The following is a 7270-nucleotide window of genomic DNA, read 5'->3' as shown; positions in this document are numbered from 1 at the left end:
CTCAAACTCTTAGCCTCAAATGATCCTCCTGCTTCAGCCTCCCAAAGTTCTAGTATTACAGGCATGAGCCACTGCATCCGGCCTGCATGTATATTTTTAAGTGCTGGGCCAAACTTTTGACTCAAAAGCTTTCTAGAAGACAAATCAAAAAGATATATGTCCAGTTGTGTGATACAGTGCTTGAAAGAGAAAAACAAGTGAGTTCCCAAGAAAAGCACATTTCTGAATGAAAATTTTTAAATGTGTGAGCTCTTCAACCCAGAAATTTCTTTTCTAGGACTCTATCCCTTAGAGGTACTCACGTGTGTACAAAAAGACACACGTGTGTACAAAGCAGGTTATTGCTGTGGTTGGTAACAGCAAAATGCAAATGAAAACAAGCTATATTTCCATCCAACTGGATTAATTAAATAAATTATAGTCCATCCAAACTATGAAATACTGTACAATTTTTAAAAGGGTGCTATACTTACCTGGCAGAGGAGATACCACGATCACAAAGGTGGTCTTCCCAGGACGAGGCTTATCCATTGCACTCCGGATATGCCAATCCCTGCGATTTCCCCAGAAAAAAAACTGGGTGCTGTTTTACTTCATGAGTTAAATAAAACAAAGAAATGTTTTTAAAAAGGAAAGAATGACTTAGATCCACACGTACTAATATGAAAGGATCTGTAATATATTTTAAGAGAAAAAAATAACAAAAAAATTAGGTCCTATACATTTAGTACATAGAAAAGTAACTGCATTCACATAAAATTGTGGTGTTGTTTTTTTTCATGTCATACTGACACATTCACGTAACACTGATTATCCCTGGGAAGTAGATACTATGGTAACGAAAGTCAAAAGAATATATTTTACTGTGTATATTTCTGTATTGTATGCTTGTAAGTAAACCTAACAATTAAAGAACAAGGCAGAAATGTCATTTTAAAAATTTCATGTAATTGGATAGAAGCATTGTATCAATATTAAATTCCCTGAATTTGATCGTTGTACTATGGTTGTGTAAGAAAACGTCCTTATTCTTAGTAGATATTTGCTGAAATCCTTAGAGGTAAAAGATTATGATATCTGTAACTTATTCTCAAATTAGCAAAAAAAAAAAAACTAAAAGATAAAATAAAACAACAATAAATGTATAGAGAGAGGACACGAATCTCATGACATTAATAATTGGTGAATCCAGGTGAAGGTTATATGGCAGTTCACTGTACAACCCTTGCCATTTTTCTGAAAGTGTGAAACGTTTTCACAGTAAAAAGGGTCTCAAAAAGTTATGCCGGCCGTCTTCCTTTTAGAGCGCCCCGCCTCAGGCCCAGCAGGAAGACCCCATTGGTGGGTGTTGCAGGCCCGTAAGGCAGGAACCAATCATCGCTCTTGATTGAGACTTAAATGCAGTTAAGAAAGTCAAATGAGAGGGACAGGGTGTGTCCTACTGCAAGTGATGTAAATTGGCCCGTCCTCTGGGTGTTGTTTGTTCTTGGAAGATGGTGATGTGGGTGTCTGTGTGCATTCTTGTCCAAGTTCACAGATTAAAAACAGACCATGGTGGGAGGACACCGAGTTCAGATATCTGCACTTCACACTGGAGGAAGAATTAGGAGGAGAAGGAAGAACAGGCACAGGGGGAGGAGGGGGACTGGTTGAACTAGATTATATTTTTTAACAAAAGATTTTAACTATTCGTGTTCAGTGCACAGTTTTATCTAAGCCTAAAATACATCAACTTTGGGGAAATGAGTTGTCAAACGACGGAGATTACCTTGCTGCGTCCATAGTTCTGACCACACATCTGAAGGGATAGATATTTCTACATAAGCATCCTAGGAGGAGGTTAATCCAGATGTTATCCAGATTTGGATTTAAGTCATAATAATTTGAATATATGCAGAAAGTATCACTTTACTCTGGTGGATTACCCTCATAGGTTAATTTTTAATTGAAACTAGCATGACTTGAATAAGAGTGGGTTTTAATGTGTTCCTAAAGGGCCCCAGTGACAGGGAACAAAGACCCAAAGTACCAGAAACAGGAATAAGTAAAAATCCGGGACTCCGAGGGAGAGCTCCAACCCAGCCGCTGTTCACCAAACTAATGAGGCTTGAATGCCATCTAGTGGCAAGAGTTTAGAAGGATTACAAGGAAAGAGTTCAAAAGACTTTCAAGGTCTGTAGCATTCATTGTGCCCCTATTGTGGACCAGGCACTGATTTAGGCATAGTGGAAACAACAGCTAACAAAACAGGCTAAGTCCTGTCTTCAGGGAGCTAACTTTCTATTGCCAGGTGGAGGTGACAGAAAGCAAACAAATAAACAAGTCTACATTCTCAGGTGACAAGTGTCCTGCAGGAAAATAAAGCAGGGAGTGGGGTTACTGCTTTGTAGAAGGTCGGGTAGCAAACCTCTGGCTATCTGGGGAAACTCATTCCAAAAGGATGGAAAAGCCAATGCAAAGGCCCTGAGGTGAGGCTATTCTTGGAGCGTTCAAGTCAGAGGAAGGAGACCAAGAGGACCCAGAGCAGAATGTGGCAAGGGAACTAGGAAGGAGATGATTCCAGAGAGATGCCAGGGGCCAGATCCCACAGGGCCTCGTGAGCCACTGTGAGGACTGAGGTTTTTACTTGGGGTGAGATGGGGAGGATTGGAAGGTTTTGGAGAAGTGACCTGACCTAATTTACATGTGGATGGATTATTCAGGCTTCTGGACTGAGAGTAGAGAGTAAAGGAACAACGTCAGCACCAGGGGGAAAGTCAAGGTTCCGCAGAGATCCCGGTGACAGCGGGCAGTGGGCTGGACCAAAGAAGGGTCAATATCAGCAGGCAGTGGTGAGAAGGGTCAGCTTCCCGACCCATTTAAAAGACAGTGTGGGCGGGGCTTGCTGAGATTGGGTGTGAGGTTTGAGAGAGAGGAGACGCAGATGACCCGATGTTTTGGACCCAGCATTCATTTACTGAAATGAAGAGTCTGTGGGCAGGGCAGGCTGGAGGGGAGGAGGGCGGGTGGGGGTTCAGTGGGAGACGGGGCCACACACCCGAGGGAAGGCGTTGGGTAAGGGCCTGGAGATCAGAGATACACATGTGGGAGTGTCAGCCCATGCAGGGCATCCAAAGTCACAGACTGGAGGAGGGGAGTGAGTGTAGCCACAGGAGAGGAGGGGTCTGGGAACAAAGCCGGGCCACAGCCCCTCCAGCGCAGGAAGTGCAATCAAATCCCGTCTCCAGCTCTACCTCCGTCCTCCGGAAAATTCAGGCTAAACAAGGCTTCTTTCCCCAGAGGAGACTGGCATCCCAGATTGTGCCTCCTCCGTGTTCGCCCCGCGGGGAGGGCACTGTCCCTCTGCTGCTTGACGTGAATGTGTGCACGCGTGCGTGCTTGTGTGTGCAAGGACATACAAAGTACCGGGAACACCCATAACCTCTCTGGAGGGCCTGGGACTGGAAAGGTAGAGGAGCAATGTCTGTATTGCTTGGAGTTTTAACAATGAAACTGTGTCTGCATATACTTGCAAGATTAAAATTAACAGTAATATTTAAATTGCTCCTTCATTAATTATATTACCTGAATAGTCATGTTGTGCAAAGCACAACATGCCAGAAAGGCAAGACACAACTACCTGCCTCCCAGGAACCCACAATCTTAAAAGGAGAATGTAAATGACGTCTGTGGACCCTCTGCCATGTACGTCCAGGTCCTGTACTAGACAAGTTCATATTTGTTCATTCAACCCTCACAAGGACTTTGGGGCTTGGCTGTCCTTTCCTCACCGTAAAGAAAAAATACAGACAGGCAGGTTTTGTCCAAGGTCACAGTCAACAAGTGGCAGAGCCAGCATCAGAACCCAGACCCACCAACTACCAAGGCCTCAGGCTTGCATTGAGTTACCCGGCCTCCAGGGACAGAAGACTGAACTTGCAAGACATCCAGGAATGTGTTTAATGGATGGTGGGTGGTGCCATCTGGGTTGGCCCTAAAAGAATGAATAAGATTTGAGCAGACAAAATTGAAAAAAAAAAGAGGGAGGGGAGGATAAGTCAATTTGTGTTAAGCACCTACTAAGCGCTCCAGCAGTTGTACCTACTGCATTCGAGTGTGTTATTTGGTTTTATATCCTATGAAGTAGGTATTATTGCCCCATTTTACAGATGTAGATACTGAGACCTAGCACGTTAAATGACTTGTCCAAGACTGCAAAACTGCTCAAGGCAGAACTGCACCATCTGACTCCAAAGCCCATGTTGCTTCCCTCCAAATGCTGCTGACCTAGAACTAAATAGAGTGGACTGGAAGGGGAAAGATCTTTGGCCACTGACCTGCTATGTGATCCAAGCAGGTCCCCTTGCTTTTCTGGGCCTCCACATCCCCTTCCTCTGGCCTTCATTCTTGACATGCCCAAAATTAAGAGCTTAGTCTAGGAGTCCCAGAATTCATATAAGACAACTTAGAGGCACAAAAGCTCACCTGTTCATGCTCACAGATCAGAAACACCCCAAGTGAACTATGTGCTGGTGATTGGGCAGCTAAGGATTCAGCTTGGCTGGGGTGGTGGCCAGGGACGTGCACTGGGGAAGCACATTTATCTGCCACTGTTCCGCTCCCTTGGCTTCCCTCTGCCGGGCCTTGGCCTCCAGACAGAGTCTCTCACATACGCAGAATTCTAGGAAGCACAGAGACCATTCTCCTAAGTGAAGTATCTCAAGAATGGAAAAACAAACCCCACATGTACTCACTATTACATTGGAACCAACCAATGAGCACACAGTGCACAGAGGGAAGTAAATCTCAGTGGAGAGCACCCTGGGGGGACAGGGCAGGAGGAGAAGGGAATAAACCAACCCAATGGGTACTATGAACACTATTTGGGTGATGGGCACACCTATAGCCAGGACTCAAGCATCACAGAAATGATCCAGGTAACCTAAACCTTAATATTTTGAAATTAAAAGAAAAGAATTCTAAGAGTCCCCTTGTGATCTAATAAAAGATAAATATTTGGTCTTTTTCCCCAATTCCTGGCACATAACTCCTAAAACCCCTGGAATCTCCGGAGTCATGAGTGTCTTCTGTATGCTACTGAGATGTCTGGTGGTTGGGGGCCCCCAGATGGCTTCAGGATGCAGCTGATCATCAGAAAGTCCAAGGCAGGATGAGAGTGTTGGAACTTTCAGCCCCACCTCCGAACCTCCAGGGAGGGGAGAGGGGCTGAAGGTTGAGTCGATCACCCATGGCCAGTGATTTAATCAGTCACGCCTATGAAAGGAAACCTCCAGAAGAACCCCTAAGGTTTGATTTGTTTGGGGTTTGGAGAGCTTCCTGGCTCTCACGGAGGTGCAGGGAGGGTGGTTGTTGTGCCCAGAGATGGCGAGGAAGCTCTGCACCCCTTCCCCCATCCCTCCTCGCCCTGGGCAGCTCTTCCCTTTGGCTGTTCTGAGCTGTGTCCTTTATCATAGTTGCTTTCCTGAGTCCTGTGAGTTGTTCTAGCAAATTATCAAATCTGAGGGGGCCTGTGGGAACCCCTGAATTGGTCACCAAGTTATTTGGTGCCAGTGGCTTGGGACCCACATTTGCAACTCACATGTGAAGTGAGGGCAGTTTTGCGAGACTGAGCCCATAACCCTGTGGGGTCTGACGCCAGCTCCAGGCAGTTAGTGTCAGAACTGAATTGAACCGTAGCACATCCAGTTGGTGTCTGGAGAGTTGACGTCACAACTGGTTGGTGTCAGGAGGGGGAAAAAAGCCCACACAGGAAAAAAGCCCTCCCCCAGGACATTCCTCCCACCACACGGGGTCTCAGGGCCCTTCATGGAGCGCTCAGAACCCTCTGGTCACCCCAGCTTTTAGTGCAGGGCTTTCCCCTTCTGGTAAGTCTGATGTTAGAATGTCCTGCAATGGGTTTATTGGCCATTAAAGAAAACTAACACTTACCTAATATACTTAATGATTACAAAAAGCTTTTGTTGAATTTGAGTCTCTTGGCAAACCTATGATGTCCCATTTAATAGATAAGAAAATTGAGGCTCAGAGAAGTGAATCAGCCACACAAGGAGGGAGTGTCCACATAACCACGGGCTGCAGCCTGGACTCTGCCAGCCCAGGTCAAATCAAGGCATCTCCAGACACTCCAGGAGCTATTTATTTTACAACAGCAAATCAGTTGAGTGTCGCCACTCCTCAACCTGGAGACCTCGGCCTCTGCTGATTCTGCAAAACAGGAAGAAGGTCTGGGCCCAGCTCCCCGAGGCCTGGCTTTGCAGGGATGAGGTGGAGCTGTTCTGCTTTCGGGCGGAAGTGATTACTAGCTGGGTGCCAGGCTGCTCATAAATCACAGAGACCCCTGGGCCTGGGACACACATTTCAGTGCCCCTGGGAGCATGGCAGGATGAGCAATGGGGCTCAGGAAGCCCCTCAAACCATGAACAGCCAGGAAGGGTGCTCCCTGGCCCAGGTCTAATGTTTCCCCCTGGCAGACACAGGGGCCCCTCCCATGCTGAGAGCCTGGGCCTGGGCCCCACACCCGAGTGCCAGGAAAGTCTGCGCCCTGGGTCTGTGGCAGGCTGTTCGTGCTGGGCTGGCGGGGGCCTGCATGAGGTGTGTGCACTGCATGTTGTATGGTCTGCACTCGCTGCAGCACTGGCCTGTTTCAGCCTGTGCCCCTCGCCCCGCCTCTCCTGGCCTGCCATGGGTTTCCTCTGGATGACGTTTCTTCCTGCTCTGGCTGGCTGTAGCTGTGGTCACTGGCTGGTGTCTCAGGGCCAGGAGAGGTCTGAAGAGACCGGGGACCCTGGAAGCCCAACCCCTGCCTTGCCTCTCCCCCAGCCCACCTCCTTGCCAGCCTTGCAGCTCAAAGATTAATCCCAGGAGTCCAGGGACCAGGAGAGGGAAGAATCTGAGGAACACAGAACCGTGAGTGTCACCCACACTCCATCCCCCACCCTCCTATTCCCCCATCCAGGCCCTGGGCCCCACCCCAGTACCCCCACATAACCTGACTTCTTCCAGTGTCTCCCAGTCCCCTCCAGGCCCCTCCCTGCCATGACTTTTCCTACCACTCCCTTCCCCCACCCCCAACACCATCTATTGGCAGATGCCCTGGGGTTTCCAAAACTGGGTTCTGAATGCCGAATACGAGTTTACCAAGCCAAGAGGAGTGATCCCAGTGGGAGTCCCATAGTGGGAGATGGTAGGGGCCAAGGCAAAGGAGACCACACTTCTCTGCCTGCCTGATGTGCATCACCACCCATCCACCTCTCCTGTCCCCTGAACATCC

General features: G+C 47.8%; 1 pseudogene; it reads left to right on the top strand.

Moving 5' to 3' along the window:
- Positions 1-465: 465 nt before the first annotated feature.
- On the top strand, positions 466-597 carry LOC138392816 (U1 spliceosomal RNA; annotated as a pseudogene).
- The last annotated feature ends 6673 nt before the right edge of the window (positions 598-7270 follow it).

Source organism: Eulemur rufifrons, chromosome 9 (genome assembly GCF_041146395.1).
Source record: "Eulemur rufifrons isolate Redbay chromosome 9, OSU_ERuf_1, whole genome shotgun sequence".
Classification (NCBI taxonomy): Eukaryota; Metazoa; Chordata; class Mammalia; order Primates; family Lemuridae; genus Eulemur; species Eulemur rufifrons.
This window is presented reverse-complemented; position numbering and strand designations above follow the sequence as displayed.